Raw genomic sequence first — 17576 nt, 5'->3', positions numbered from 1 at the left:
ACAATATAATAATTAACCATTTAAATCTAGCTTTGTTTACAGGTAAATAGTGAGTTAGCCCAAGCTGAGCTGGCTAGGCCTCTCCTCAGGGGATGACTCTCCTTACTCAGCAAGGTTAAGGGTGACTTTCTTTCCAAGAGAAATAATACAGAGGAGGGGCAGGATCTTGATGGAGTTGGTTTTGTTTTTTAGTCAAGATTGCTAGAGGCATTTAACACCCATCAACCAATATTCTTTAATTGGCAGAGAGGGGAATGAGTATTCATACCTGAAGGTCAACTCACTAATTAGAATTGTCTTGCTTTTGCCAGGGGAGATCCAAATGATATACTACCAGGCCAATCAGAAGGAAGACATAGTCAGATTTAAAAGCCCCTGTTGGCTTTCATTTGGAGTCTTTGGTCAGTGAGAGAAACTTGAGAGACAATATTTTGGTTACTGCTAAGCTAATGAATAAATTGATCATGCTTAGATCCCTGGTTTTTGCTGAAGTGCTAGAAAACCCTAGTTTATATGTTGCTGTTATTAAAATATCATCTTGTCCTGAAGAAAACTTCCTCAGCATCATTTTTACTCACTACTATACATATATATATATATATATATATATATAATATATATATATATATATATATATAAATGTGCGTGCATGTATATGTATATATGCATATATGTGTATATATATATGCATATGTGTATATATAAGTATGTGTGACTATGTTCACACACACTAATCATAAAGGCTAATTTTTTTTTTATATTGCAAACTATAAACTGATCCTGAAGATAGTTCTCAAAAAGGAGTTCAGAAAATCATGGTGAAAGGAAAAGATGTGAAATCAGAATACCTAGGTTTAAATCCTACCTTTAATAGAACATAGGCTAGAATCATGCCTTTAATACTAATTAATTCTGTGACTTTGGCAGGTCAAATAACCACTTTGGGACTCAATTTTCCCATCTATAAAATAAGAAGATAGACTAAATCATTTTCTAAGATCCATTCTATCTCCAAACCTGTGATCCTATAGAATTCACTGAACCATGGCAACTTGTTGGAATAGTTTATAACTTCCCAAATTTAAACCTTTGAAGAACAGAGCATTTATACATACAGGTTCTGACATGTTTAAAAGTTTTAAAATGTTCCATTTTTAAGTTACTTTATTATAGTATTTATAAATATCATAAATATAATTTATAAACATTATAAATATAAAACAAACTATTATGGTTATGTGAGCTCCTATTTATTAATAGAAATTTGGGAAGGAGTTAGAAACAAAGAGAAATGGAAGGAAAAGAAATTTCAATTTAGATGAAATTGATAGATACTTCTTGAACAAAGCTCTGTGGGAGCTGCAAAACTGAGGAAGACACTACCTCACCTCCAAAAGCTTAGAATCTAGACAATTGCACAGTTATATATACACAAAGAACCTTAGTACAAATGAGTATGATAAATCCCTTAAGAATGACACAAACAATGTGTTATGGGGGTTTGGAGACAGGAGAGAAAGAGAAGTATTTCTCTGTTTCTCTGTCTCTATCTTTCTTTGTCACTATCTGCCTCTCTGTCTGTCTGTATGCTTGTCTTTTGTCTCCTATTTGTCTCTTGTCTCTCTGAAGCTTTCTTCAGCTTCTTTAGTTAATATCCCAATCTCTCTTGACTGAATTGCTTAGGCTACCCCAGGAACATTTCTTGGTAGAATTGTGAATCAATTTGGTAATCCAGGTTAAGTTTCAAGGCTTTGGACTTTGTTGCTCTCCAGAAATGCAATAGGTCAAAGGAAATCTGCAGTGAATATTTCTAATGGCTTAATATAAAATTACAGAATGGACAGATTGAATTTTAAAACATCCACAATGTGAACATTGTTGGAGCAAAAAGAAAGTTAGAACATTGGTAAGTACAGCTGTCAGGAATTGCCAGATTATTGTTGTTTAATATGTATTGAACTCTACAATGTGCTGGACTCAGCAGTATAGCTTGGGCAACATCTATTAGGGCACAGTGAATTTTTAACAGAAATATTTTGAGGCTCCCATTTAACAACCAAATAAGAAATGAAATGAATACAGAGTGCTGAGCTAATCGTTCTGTAAGTACCTCTGTTCAGTAAATACTTGACTTAGGAATGTTGACATTTTCAATCTTTCTACAGCTTTCACTTTGGTTGTAGGTTTTGTTGTTGTTTTCTTTTTTTTCTTCTTTCTTTCTTTTTCATTTTGTGTTTTGATTTAAAGGGAAAGCAAGTAGAAACAGTAAAGATTTCATGCAAAATTGCATTCTCAAGCAGATGGAAGTATGACCATAAAGAGACAGATTTCTTATATAGTTTATGGAAATCAGTCTCTTCTTTATAGTCACTACTACAATGAAAAAAGGGACACAGTAGCTTAGTACTTAGTAAACAAAAGAAAACAAAAACAATTTATGCAAGATAAGTGAAGTAATGAATTATATCAATAAATAAAATAAGTTACTAGAGTATCCTGAGCACAAATATACGACCCTATAAAAAAATGACAAAAATATGGCAGTATGGCACAGTGGGAAGAATGCTAGCTTTAAAGTCAGTGAATCAATCAATAAGCATTTATTAAGCACCTATTCTAGGTCAGGCAATCTGCTTCAGGCTGAGAGTACAAGCATAAATATGATACATCCTCTACCCTCAAAAGGAACTTACATTTTATTGTAGTCAGAAATGTATACTTAATATGTGCAGAATATATACCAAATCAATGTAAAGTTATTTGATGAGGGAGGGCACTAGATCCTAGGGGAGATTTGGAGAGGATTCATGTAGAAGGCAATATTCCAGCTGAGATTTAAAAAAGACAAAGGATCTCAGAGGTGCAGGTAAAGAGGAAGTACCTTCCAGGCGTATAGGAAAGCAATCTCAGAGACTAGAGTTGGATTGTTGTTATGTGAGGAAAAGAAAAGAAAAACAATTCAGTTTGGCTGCATTGTAGAGTGTGGGAAGGGGAGTAATATTTGAATCTGGAAAAGATAGATTGGGGCCAGACTGTGATGGGCTTTAAATGCCAAGCAGAAAAGTTTACGTTTTATCTTAAAATAGCCACTGGAGTTTTTTTGAGTAGAGGTGTGATAAGATCCCGGCTGGGTTTTAGGAAAATCATTTGAACAGTTGTGTAGTGGATAGATTGGAGAGAGGAAATACTTAAATTAGAGGGACTTGTTCAGGTTAGAGGTAATGAGGTATGGGAAGTTAGATGAAGTGGATAGAGATGTGGGTCTGAAATCAGGAAGACTCATCTTCATAAGGTGAAATCTGGCCTCAGACTTTTACTAGCTATGGGACCCTATGCAAGTCACTTAATCCTATTTGCCTTGATTTCCTCATCTATAAAATGAGCAAGAGAATGAAATGGCAAATCACTTTGGCAACTCAACAACAACAAAAGAATTAATGAAGTATTGAACTAGGATGGTGGCTATGGGAGTAGAGAGAAAACAATGGCTTTGAGAAATATTGTGAAGATAAAAAGAACTAGATTCTGAAACTGATTGGTTATATGGGATGAGGAAGAATAAGAACTCTAGTATAAATACAAAGTTGTAAACTTGAAAGACAGGAAGAATACTAGCATACTTGATAGAAATAGCAAAATCCAAAAGAGTATGAGTTTGGGAAAAAAAAGAAAATCAGTTCTGTTTTGTTTATGGGACCTCCACTTTGAAATAACCATTAGGCAAATGTCTTTTTAGGGCTCAATACAGGAGACAGACTAAAGCTATATATATAGATTCAGGTGTCATCTACATAAAGATGATAATTGAGCTCATGTGAACTGGTGAAATCACCAAGTACATAGAAGAGCTTAAATATCTTGAGGTACATGCTTAGAATAGGGAGTGATATAATGAATCAGCACATGAGACTGAAAAAGAGATGTCAGAAAGCCAATAATAGTAGAGACCCTAATAGTTTTCAAGAAACCCCAGGCAATCCGACCTTGAGAATGATGTTATCACCTCAGGAATGTGGCTGTTGGGAATGATGTGGCACAATCTTGGAGAATGTATGTGAAAGAAAGGGAGCTGAGCCTGATAGTTTTATTCCACCAAGCTTTCCTTTTAGGATGTCTGGTTTGTCATCCAAAAGTCTGGGCTGCTATCTTGCACCTGGACTCAGACAGTAAGCACTTCTTAGTTTCATGAAAGAAGAGAAGTTGTTATTGTTAACCCCTAATACCAAACTTCCCACCAATCATGTGAACCCTAATTCTATGATGTCATTTGTCCTGCTCTGTTCTTTGTTCTGTACTACTTAAATCCCTATAAATTTACCTGTTTGCCCCCTGTTCTTTGCTATGGTCCTATTTTTTTTTTAATTTAGCCTGATTTAATTGGTATTGCAATTATAATAAAACTTTGTCTTGACTTAAAAATTATCTAAGTTTTCATATTCTGTTATGATATCCATGACACTGATCTGAAATCCCAATATATTTTGGGGATCTTTTGTACCTTGTTTGCATCCCCAAAATAATAGAGTCATATGCTATAGAGAGGTCAAGAAGACTGAGGACTAAGAAAAATCCATCAGATTTAGCAATTAAGAGATTGTTGGAGAAAACTATATTGGAGTTAGAAGACTCAGTTCTGCTACTTATTTTTAGGAAGGCGGTGCTTTCTAGACCTCAATTTTCTGGAAAATGAGGGACAAGTTGACCATTGTTACTTCACTGCTCAGAATTATGATTTTCTGATTTGACTGTTTCCAAAAAAATGCTCTTTGGATTCTTTTTTAAATCAAGACTTATCAAGTCAATAATAGAAACAAAATAGAATCTAGTCCAGCCATCACATAATCTGGACCTGTGGTTTCATCAGTGCAGATGACTCCCTTATGTGGAATCTCCTTCCAATTGTGCAGATCTGGGATTTTGGAATTTGGAGAATTAAAGAGTAGCCTCAGAGCACTGAGAGGTTAAACAACTTGCCTATTGTCACTTAGCCAATATGTATCAGAAACAAGACTTGAACCCTGGTCTTCTTGACTTTAAACAACATTGACATTATTGACAATAGTGGTCAGTCCACTATTGACTATACTATATTGTCTCTTAAGGAGCTTATCCTGTATGCAAAATTATATTGCTTTGATTCATATTATCCCTCTTATATGGGCAACTAAGTTGCTCAGTGGATAGATTATACAGTCTCCAGGAAGACCTGAGTTCAAATCTAGCATCAGGTCCTGGAGTCAGGAAGTCTCTTTTAGTGAGTTCAAATTCAATTTCAGACTCTTACTATTTTTGTGATTCTAGGCAAGTTACTTAACCCTGTTTGCCTCAGTCTTCTCATCTGTAAAATGAGCTGGAGAAGGAAACTACAAACCACTCTAGTATCTTTGGCTAGTATCTTAGTGTCACAATGAATCAAACATGACTGAAAAATGGCTGAACAAAATCAGCTCCTCTTAGATCTCCCCTATCTTTTTCTTCATTACAATATCTTCAAGAGAACAAAGTTGCACATCCTGAGTATTGCATCTAAGAGTTATCACTTTCTTAATATTTCATTTAACTGAATCTTCTGCTAATGAAGAGCAGCTTATGAATGCAAATGGAAAAGCTATGTTCACTTACAGATTAGGTGAAGCTAGCTTGTTTTGATTGAGTTTTCACTTCTTTGTTCTGTGCCAATCTTGATACTCAGGATATATAAACAGACCCAAAACATAAGACAAAAGATTATCTTTGTTAGACTTCTAATGATAGTATTTAGAACTGGAAAGGGCTAGAGATCATCTAATTTGACCTCCACTTTCTTTATAAAAAAATGCATTTTTTAAACATATATCTCTTTTTCTTTTCTCATAATTCTTCCTCAAATTAAATTAAAAAATTAAAAAGGGGGGGAAAATTTAACAAAATGAACCCAAATATTGAAAATGTTTGATATCATATATAGTATTCCACACAAATAGTTTGCCACCTCTGCAAGGAAGGATGGGGTGGGAGGAGGTATTTTTCTATGTCTCTTTTTGGGAACCACAGCATTAAGTTTTTATATTTTGTTCTTATTCTTTCCAGTTCTGTTTATTTCACTTTTCATTAGTTCTCATTAGTCTTTCCCTGCTTCTCTGTATTTGTTATATTACTTACAATATGGTAATTAATATTCCATTAATTTATTCCTTAATTAATAGGCATCTACTCTGCCTTCAATTTTTCACTACTACAAAAAGTGTGGTTACAAATTTTTGTGGTTATTGAGTTATTTCTTACTCTTTGTGAATCTATTTGGAATTTTCTTGGTAGATAATGGAGTGGTTTGCCATTTCCTTCTATAGCTCATTTTACAGAAGAGGAAATTTAGGCAAACAGCATTAAATAAATTGCCCATGGTCACATAGCTAAGTAAGTGTCTGAGGCCACATCTGAACTTTTCTTGAATCCAGGTCTGGTGCTCTATCTGCTGCTCCACCTAGCTGCCTACTGGTTATAATGTTTATAATGATTTTTTTTTAATTGAGGATTTTTTTTTTTTTTTTGGTCACTAGACTCTATTGCTCACTCATTTTATACATTCAGTTCAATTCAATTGCACTAGGAGAAATTAAGTTACTTCTTCAGAAATACACAGCTAGCTAGTGGTAGATTGAGGAGAGGAACACCTCAATATAACTGATTCTCAGTGCACTGCTCTTTATCCTCCAATGTTCTATAAAAGCTGAAAGGGACATTGCTTGAACATTAGCCAGTCAGATATCACTTTTCATACTGGTACACTCTTTATTCAGGTATGGTGCAAAGGCCAAGAAGCCTTCCTTGATTAATCAGCGTTGGTTAATAAGCATGTATTAACTGCTTACTATATGTCAGATACTGCATTAAACACTGAGAATGCAAATAAAGGTGAAAACATGTTTCCCACTCTGTAGGAGATCATATTTTAATAAGGGAGACTTCATATAATTAACTGTTATATACATGATATATACAATTGTTTTTTATTTTGGTCATGTTTGACTCTTTGTGACTCCTTTCTGGGGAATTTCTTGGCAAAGATAATGAAGTGGTTTGCCATTTTCTTCTCCAACTCATTTTATAGATAAGAAAATTAAGACCAACAGAGTTAAATATTTTTCCCATGGTTATATAACTAAGTAAGTATCTAAGTCACATTTGAACTCAGGCCTTCTTGATTCCAGGCCCAATGCTCTATCCACTGCGTCATGATGAAAAATAATCTCAAAGAGAAGATACTTGCATCTGGGAGGATATGGAATTTGGGTAGGAGATAGAATTAGAACTGAATCTTAAAGAAAACCAGAGATATTCAAGAGGCAGAGGTGAGGAAACAATGCATTTCATGTATGGCAAGCAACTAGTATAAAAAAGGTTGGTGGAGTGTCTTGTAAAAGGAACGGCAATTAGTTATGTGTTACTGAAGTGAAGAAGAAAGCATAAAGAAATTGTAAAGGGAGAAGGAGGTCTGTTTGTGAAGAGTTTTAAATATGAAAGTACTTTATATTTGATCCTGAAAGTAACATAGGGAACCACTGGGGGTTACTGAGTAGAAAAGTGACATGGTCAGATGTAGACTTTAGGAAAATCTTTTTGGCAGATGAGCACAGGATGGATTGGAGTGAGAGAAGATAAAATGCATGGAGATTAACCAGAAAGCTTTGGCAATTGTCTAGGCAAAACATATTGTTAAGGGCCTGTATCAGAGTAGTAACTTTTTTAGTGTAAAGAAAGGGACACATAAAACAGATAATTATCAAGGTAGAAATGATAAGATTTGACAACAGAATGAAAATGTGGAATAAGTATAAATGAGGAGTCAGTGGTGGCATCCTTAACAGTAACATGCAAGTTATGAAGAAAGTAGGGTTTGGGGAGAAAATAATGAGTTGTCCTTTGGACATGTTGAGTTTGAGATGCCAGTTCAGTTAAGATTTCCAAAAGATAGCTGGTGAAGTGAAATTATATCTCAGAAGAGAAAATGACTAAATCATTAAGTCTGAGAATCTTCTATATATAAAGATAATAATTAAATCCATAGGAATAGAAGAGACTACCTAGTGAGACAGTATGGAGAGAAAAGAAGCGTGGAGAGAAAGTCTTGGAGCATCTCACATTTAGGAGGTATGATATAGATGAAGAAATCAAGGAATGGTCAGTCAGGTAAGGGGAGAATGAGGAGAAAATTGACAGGAAAACATATAAAAAGGTGAGAGTATCCAGGAAGAGATCAAAACTATCAAGGGTTACAGACAGGTCAAGGAAGAGAATTGAAATGAGAATAGCTCATTATATTGTGCCATTGGTATTCTAGAGAGGACACTCTCAGGTAAGTGAAGTTGGAAACTATGTGCACAGATTTTTAGGAATGAGTGAGAGGAGAAGAATAAATACTTAGTGTTGATAATTTTCTTTAGATTCACTGAGAAGGGAAGAGAGATGCTGGACAATAGGATGAAGTACAATCAAATGAAGATGAAGCTTTTTTTTTAGGACAGAGGAGACATGGGAGTGTTTGTGGACAATAGCAAAAATAGAAAAAGACAAGATTGAATAAGGAAATAGCAGGAAAAGGTGTTTAAGTGAGGGGAAATGATAAGAAAAAGAGAAGAGGGAGCTTTTGATGTTTTATTTTATTTTTTTTTTGGTGGAATCATCATCTAAGATAGTAGAAGCAGAGATTTCAGGATAGTAACAGAGAGGGAGAAGGGAAAATAAGCAAACAATTATATAGTACCTGCTATGTGCCAGGCATTGTCCTAGTACTTTCCATAAATAGGATCTCATTTCACTCAGTCCTCACAACTCTGTGAGATAGGGTAATTATTATCATTTCCATTTTACCATTGAGGAAATTGAGGCAAACAGAAGATAAATCACTTGCCCAGCCTATAAATGTACAAATAGCGTCTGGCTGGGGGGGGGGGGAGGGAGAAAGGGAGGGAGTATGAATCCTGACCCCAGCCTCCGTCTTCTCTGTACTTTATCATGAGTTTGGAGGCAGGGACAAAAATGTGTGAAATGGTCTCTGTGGGGTGTGTGGTAGTAAATGAAAGGGGGTTGTAAAAGGATTCCCTTGCTATGGTAAGGGTCCACTTGAGATTATATAACATTCACTTGTAGTAGCTCCATTCTACATCATTCTGTTATGTTCTCTGTTTAGTGGCACGTGAAAAAGAGGCAGATGGTGGGAATAATCCAGGGTTGGGGTTTGATAAGACATCATCTGTAGTAGAACGTGAGGTGTACTAAACAGCAAACATGAAATTCATTTATTTGATTACAGTCTTTATGATTCCATCTTTCCCTACGCCTTGTAACCAGAAACCTCTTCTTCATCCTCACTATGACCTTCATTCCTCCCACTTATCAATTCTTTTTACCAGATCATTACCTCTTCATTGGCTACATTCTCTTCCCTTCTGCATTTAGATCCCCTAGGGAACCAATTCAACTCTATGCAATGCAGTGTAGTACAAAATTATAATTACATAAATGAATTTCAATGGTTCATGAACAGAAAAGTAGAATGGTTGTGGGTGATGGTATGATCAAAGGGACGACATCTCTGTGTATAGCAGAGGTAGAGTAGAAGTGTTAAGGGAAATGAGTAGAATGAGAAATTGGGAAGTTAGCGTATTTGAGAGGACATCATATATGTTGAAGTTTCCTGATTGTTGTTGTTGTTTGTTCTTCTTTCTTCAATATGACTTCATGTGACATCAGGGAAATGATGTCATGACAATCAAGTGAATTGGGCTGTGGGATTATGAAGTAGAATTGTGCAGTTGCCAGCCTCACTTTCTCCTCTGGAATCATCTGGGTTCAGTGACCAGATATGGAGCAGGAGGACTGGAGATGGTCCTAGAAGAACCTTTGCCTTTTTAAGCTAAGATCTTTAACTAATCTCAGTTTGACTGGAGCAACTGGCCAGTCAGTGATTAATGCTAATTAAGAAAAATAAGACTAAGAATGTTTTTTTTTAACCTGGGAGGGGAGGGAAAAGAATCGATTTGGAAGGGGAAGATGCTCAGGATTTCTGGCCAGAACAGTAGAAAGGGTAGAAAGAATGCCTATAACCCAAGAGCTGAACTAATTGAGAAAAATGTCTTGGGCATTAGTTGAGATAACAACAACCTATCATCCTGGTCTATATCTGGCCATTAGACCCAGATGGCTCTGGAGGGAAAATGAGGCAAGTAACCTTGCACAACCCTCCTTCACTTAAATCCAAATCACTTGCATATATATCATGGTATCATCTCCCTAATGTTATGGTCTTCTTCAAGAATGAAGGACAAAAAACAACAAGGATCTGAATCGGTTAATAACTTTAGATTAAAAGAAGAGAGATTGCTGGGTTAAGGTGATGGAAGGAGAGCCTGGAAGTGGAAGTAGAAAGCAGGTTCTCTACTAATTACTCTCCATTAGAATCACTAAATTGAAGGATGAATTAATTAGCAAGCATTTACTAAGCACCTACTATGTGTCAGGCACTGTTTAAGTGCTGTGGATACAATTAAAGGCAAAAAAGTAAAAACTCCCTGCTTTCAAAGAATTAATAGTCTAATAGGGGAGACAACATGCAAACAACTATATGCTAAGAATATAAACAAGATCAGGAAAGACCACTCCTCACCTGCCCTGTGCCGTGCCTGGAATGCTCTTTCCACCTTTGCCTGATTTCCCTGGCTTCCTTTAAGTCCCAACTCAAAGCCCATCTTCTCCAGGAAGCCTTTCTCAGCCCATCTTAATTCCAGTGTCTTTCCTCTTTTAATCATGTCCTGTCTATGCTACATGAAGTTTGTTCATACATATTTGTCAACTTGCTGTTTCCTCTATTAGATCTGGACTCCTTGAGAGCAGGGGCTGTGTTTTGTATCCCCAGCACTTAGCAAAGTGCCTATAACATTTCCTTAATAAATGTTTGATTAACTAAAGGCTTCCTGAAGAAGACAGGATTTTTTGCAACTTAAATTGCTATCAATATTGGGAATATTTGAAGTGTCCAGGAATGCAATATCATCAGGAAGCAGCTAAAATCTTATCAAGTGATAAAAGATTTTCACTTAAAAGAAAATTTATTAGTTGGAGAACAGGCATTCCAAAAAACATAAAAGAGGAGGCAAGACAATTTAGAGAGGGATATTGAAGGAATAGGATTGAAAGGAATGAAAATGATGATGCTCTTTGGGATGGGGAACCAGGTTTGTACAATGGCACCTATAGGTACAGAATCATTGGGATGGGGAGAGCATGCTAGTTCTGGGATTATGCTAGCCACTGAAGAATGAGTCTGGGCACAGTATCAGTTGTTGGGAAAAGGTCTTTTGAGGGAAAGCGTGTGATAAGGCTGCTTAAATTTGCCCTTCAAGATACAATGTTGTAACAAGTGGGGATATTGTATACTATGAGTGCCCATCGCAGCCTAGATTGTAAACTCTTTAAGGACAAAAGCCATATTTCTACATCATTTATAGCATCTTAGCACTTTGTTGGTAGGGTACCAAACAGTGGTCATGGGATAGATTGTGATTAATCAATAACTTTTGATTGAATAATTCATTATTCCTGTCTGCCTGTGGGTTTATAAACACAGACACAGATACAGACACACCTAGGACTTTGAATAGTTTCTCCCTCTTAAACGTGTTTTTTTGTTTGAAAAATGGTGTCTTAATATATGTATTTAAATAGTTAAAATGGGCATATGTGCATTCTGTTTTCCACTATTCTATACCATCTGGTCTTTCCCTTCCTAGATGCGAACAAAGTATCAAGTTATTATTTAGAGAATCTTAGTCTCCCTCTTCCTGGGACCCCCATTCCCTACCACCCCATCTATTCCCTGATACAGTTACAGTGTATTTGTTACTGTGAGAAAGATGGCAATCATCCTGTAGGCAAAACAGAGAATTGGGTGACATTAAGATAAGGCAGGTTGGCTGACTGACTGGTGGGCTGGCTGCCTGGAAGATGTGTCCTTAGGTGCCCTGAGTGTTTTCATGGAAAATGAGGATGTTGATGGGTGCCCAAAGTAACAGAAGGTGACAAGATTCATGTGACTTTATAAAATGGTTTCAGGAGGGAGATCAGAACAAAGAATGTTAATTGGTTGACAGTGATGTCATTCCCTACCCAGGGCTTCCTCCCCACGGATTTATCTTATCTTGTCAGTTTCCATAAAAGTCACTATTCAGTGGTACATTTAAAAGGAGGCTGGGTGTGTCAGGTTGCACTTGGACTGAAATCTCATATTTCACACTAACTCAAGACTGAAGGGAATCACTTTATTTTCCTCTTTAGTTCTAATTTACCACCATCAAGATTATTTTTCTAGAGAAGAGGAGCTGTGTGGGGACATCTTTAGAAACCTTATACCTTCCTTTTTGAGAGAGTGGTAAAAAGAGAGGCTGGGAATTAGCAGATCCTGGTTGAAGAATGTTAAGAGATTGATCTTCTGAGGGAGCAATAGGTAGCATGGTAGAGCGAGCTCCAAGCTTGGAGTCAAGGTTCAAATCTGACCTCAGATACTAGCTCTGTGAGTCTTGGCAAGTTACTTAAGCCTATTTGCCTGAGTTCCCTCATCTGTAAAATCAGCTGGAGAAGGCAATGGCAAACCACTCCAACTGCCAAAAACAATCTCAAATGAGGTCATGAAGAGTTAGTTGAGCATGAGTAAAAAAATGACTACACAAAACTCCTTCTGAGACCCTGAATCTGAGGTACACCCCCCAAAAAGGGAAGAGATATATATGAATGGTCCAAAGAATGAGAAATCAGCCATTTATTTTTTTTCTTCCCAGGATAGAGCGAGAAATCAGCCATTTATTTTTTTTTTCTTCCCAGGATAGAGCTGGAAGGCATCCTATTGTTTATATTTTTAGTTGTGTACAACTCAATGTGACCCCATGGACTTTTTGATCTTGTGGTTTTAAGATACTGGAGTGGTTTTCTATTTCTTTCTCCACTGTCCCCATTTTACAGATAAGGAGTAGGTGTAGGATTTGAACTCATGGTTCTGAATCCTAATTAATCATTCATTCTACTGTTATACAATACAAACACGGTTTAATGGAAATAACATTAAACTAAGAATGATAATAACATTCTTATTTTTTTCTCAGCCACTTGTCCTTGAGGTATTAACTTAATTTCTTTGGTTTCAGTTTGTCATCAAGAAAATAAGAAGTCTGCATAGAAAATGCTCTCTAAAATCTTCTCTAGGTACAACGTTTTTTGATTCTGAGAACACATCTGAAAATGCAAGGTAGTTTCTTAGTGATTCTACTCTTCTAAGTGCCTCAACTCAAAATCTGCCAAGCCTTTCATGCTTCCCTCACGGCCAACGTGTGTGTGTGTGTGTGTGTGTGTGTGTGTGTGTGTGTGTGTGTGAAAGAGAGAGAGAGACAGAGAGAGACAGAGAGAGATAAAGAGAGAGACAAAGAGAGATAGAGAGAGACAGAAACAGAGAGAGAGAGACAGAGAGAGAGAGACAGAAACAGAGAGAGACAGAGACAAAGAGACAGAGAGACAGAAACAGAGAGACAGAGACAGAGACAGAGATAGAGAGACAGAGACAGAGAGACAGAGACAGACAGAGAGACAGAGAGAGAGAGAGACAGAGACAGACAGAGAGATAGAGAGAGAGACAGAGACAGAGAGAGACAGAGACAGACAGAGAGACAGAGAGAGACAGAGACAGAGACAGAGATAGAAACAGAGACAGAGAGAGAGACAGAGACAGAGAGAGAGAGAGAGACAAAGAGAGACACAAAGAGAGACAGAGAGAGACAGAGAGAGAGACAGAGACAGACAGAGAGATAGAGACAGGCAGAGAGAGAGAGACAGAGACAGAGAGGGAGATAAAGAGAGAGACAAAGAGAGACAGAGAGAGAGACAGAGACAGAGAGAGACAGAGAGAAAGATAAAGAGAGAGACAAAGAAAGACACAGAGAGAGACAGAAACAGAGAGAGAGAGACAGAGAGAGAGATAAAGAGAGAGACAAAGAAAGACAGAGAGACAGAAACAGAGAGAGAGAGAGACAAAGAGAGAGAAACACACACAAACAAAGAGAGAGAGACAGAGAGAGAGAAAGAGAGAGAGACAGAGACAGAGAGAGAGACAGAGAGAGAGAGACAGAGAGAAACAGAGAGACAGAGAGACAGAGACAGACAGAGAGATAGAGAAACAGAGACAGAGAGAGAGACAGAGACAGAGAGAGAGAGAGACAGAGACAGAGAGAGAGAGACAAAGAGAGACACAAAGAGAGACAGAGAGAGAGAGAGAGACAGAGACAGAGAGAGACAGAAAGACAGAGACAGAGAGAGAGCGCGCATGTATACACAAAGTAAATAGCTCACTAAATTGTAAAGTCCTGAAGAGAATGATGGATTTTTCCTTTTTAACCTCAGATAGCAGGTTACTATCCTAGATGTTCTCCGTCACTGTTAACCATCTGGTTGGAAGGATCAAGGAGTATATGATAGATTATGACACCATAATTGCTGAAGGAGAAGCCAGAGACAATCACTGCATCATAACTTCAGAGATCAAAAGTCACTTGCATGTAAATCCTTCAATAAGCTTGATCTTAAACTAGCGTTCTATTTCTCAAGAATAAAATTTTACTAGGTTAAAAATGAATTGCCATGACAAAATATGTCTGTGATTATGCAATGAGAACTTCTTTGATCTACTTTTAGGTGTTTACATAATTATGTAGACACATCACTTATAAGGTAAATATAATATATTTTACACATGTGTGTGTGTTTTGTATATACAAGATAGAGGGGAGAGGAGTAAGATTTGAGGCAGAGAAACCAACCAGAAGGCTGTTGCAATTGTGTGTTACAGGGCTTTTAAAAATTTTTCCACTCACAACTTTTTTTCTCCCAAGAAATTTTTAGTGTTTGTTATATAAGATAAGTATACAAATAAATATATAAAATATGTATACAAATCAAACTTTTATTGATCATAAATCATAAACCAAACATTCAGTTACAAGACCAATATGGAGTTACAAACTACAGTTTACGAAGTTTTGGTCTAGGTAAGAGATGAGAAGGCTGTTGGCTATGTGATTAAAGAGTAGATGACATATATAGAAGGAGTTGTGGTGGAAGAAATAGTAAGATTTGACAACAGACTGAATATGGGGACTGAATGTGAATTGGGAGTTGATAATCACACTGAGCTTTTAAGTCTAGGTGTCTGGGAGCATAATTGTGTTCTTGAGAATAATAAGGCTGGGAAAAAAGGAGAGTTTTGGGGGGAAATAATTAATTCGCTTTGTATATATTGTATGAATTTGAAATGCTTACAGGGTATGAAAGATATGGAGGTAGAATTAATAAGACTTGGACACTGATTAGATATAAGGGACAAGGGAAAAAATAAAGAGTAAAGGATGATACCAAAGTTACATACCTCTGATACTAAAATGATACCAGAAATAGGGAAATTAAGAAAAGGGATAGATTTCAAGGAAGAAGATAATGAGCATTGTTTTAGAGACTCTGATTATGAGATGCTTACGTAATGTTGATATCTAGCAGGTAAATGGTGAGATAGTAGTGAAGTTTCATAGAGAAATCAGACCTGGAGATACATCATTTGAGACTTCTCTTCATAGAGATTATAATTAAATGAGCTGATGAACTCATCAAAAAAAAAATATTTAGAGAGAAGGGTCGAAGATAAAACCTATATCTTGGGGCAGAAACCTAGATGGCAATCTAGCAAAAGAGACTGGGAAGAGGTAGCCAGAAAGGTAAAAGGAAAATAAGAAGAAAGCAGTGACCTTAAAACCCAAGGGAGAGAATATTTAAGAGGTGCCAAACTGCAGATATGTTAATAAGGAAAAGGATAAAGAAAAGAATTATTTTGGTAATTTCACTTAGTACCACTGCCATGTGCTTTGTCCAAAGTCCATCACCATCTAATATTTTGGGGTTAATTTTTGAAAGTGCCCAAATAAATTTAGAGCTCCCTAATGGGGAAATACAGAAAATCAACTCCAGGCCAATTACCTGCGTCTAACTCCCCCAGGAGATCATTTATTTAGTTTTGTTATTTGTAGAGACAAAGTGAGCTGCTCATTAACAAGTATGAAAAACTTCCCCCGAAGAATTACATTAAATGAGCTAAGATTGTTGGGGGATTTAGCCTCACTTTCAAGTAACTTGGATACAAATCTACATTATTTCCTTAGGTAGCATTTATTAATAGAAATAGCAAAGTCAGCAAGGAGAGCTAAGTTTTTAAGTGAAGATGATAACTTCAGTTTTGGACTTGGTGAGTTTGGTTTTTGTGGGGTTACACTCTGTTATTTAGGCATCAAGTATTTGATGAGTATTTGCTATTTGTCTGTCAGTTTACTTAAGTTTCTTTTCCTACCTCTTAACCTCCTCTCATCTTTGCTTGATGAAATTTTATTCGTTTTTTAAAGGCCTGGACCAAATATTGCCTCTTCCATGAAACCTTCTTGGGTGGCCCAAATAGGATATTTGCTCTGATGGCCAAAGTTACATAGTATTCTGAGTGTTCCTATGCTCAAAAAGTTATCAAACTGTGCATACCCTTTGATGCAGCAGTGTTACTACTGGGCTTATATCCCAAAGAGATCATAAAGAAGGGAAAGGGGCCTGTGTGTGCACCAATGTTTGTGGCAGCCCTGTTTGTAGTGGCTAGAAGCTGGAAAATGAAAGGATGTCCATCAATTGGAGAATGGCTGAATAAATTGTGGTATATGAATATTATGGAATATTATTGTTCGGTAAGAAATGACCAACAGGAGGATTTCAGAAAGGCCTGAAGAGACTGACATGAACTGATGCTGAGTGAAATGAGCAGGACCAAGAGATCATTATATACTTCAACAACAATACTATATGATGACCAATTCTGATGGACATGGCCATCTTCAGCAATGAGATGAACCAAATCAGTTCCAATGGAGCAGTAATGAACTGAACCATCTACACCCAGGGAAAGAACTCTGGGAGATGACTAAGAACCATTGCATTGAATTCCCAATCCCTATATTTTTGCTTGCCTGCATTTTGGATTTCCTTCACAGGCTAATTGTACAATATTTCAGAGTCCAGTTCTTTTTGTACAGCAAAATAACGGTTTGGTCATGTATACTTATTGTGTATCTAATTTATACTTTAATATATTTAACATCTACTGGTCATCCTGCCATCTACGGAGGGAGTGGGGAGGAGGGGAAAAATTGGAACAGAAGGTTTGGCAATTGTCAATGCTGTAAAATTATCCATGCATATAACTTGTAAATAAAAAGCTATTTAAAAAAAAGTATTGAGTGTTCCTCTGGTATGGACCTTATTAGAAATTGTCCTATATTATAGCTTTGTGTTTACTTATCTCATGTTGCTATTAGAATATATAAGCTTTTTATAGCTTTTTATTTATGAAATATATGCATGGGTAATTTTTCAGCATTGACCCTTGAAAAACCTTTTGTTCCAATTTTTCCCCTCCTTTCCCCCATTCCCTCCCCCAGATGGCAGGTAGACCAATACATGTTAAATATGTTAAA

This window comes from Antechinus flavipes, chromosome 1 (genome assembly GCF_016432865.1).
Source record: "Antechinus flavipes isolate AdamAnt ecotype Samford, QLD, Australia chromosome 1, AdamAnt_v2, whole genome shotgun sequence".
Lineage (NCBI taxonomy): Eukaryota > Metazoa > Chordata > Mammalia > Dasyuromorphia > Dasyuridae > Antechinus > Antechinus flavipes.
The sequence above is the reverse complement of the archived record's forward strand: the minus strand, read 5'-3'. Positions refer to the sequence as shown.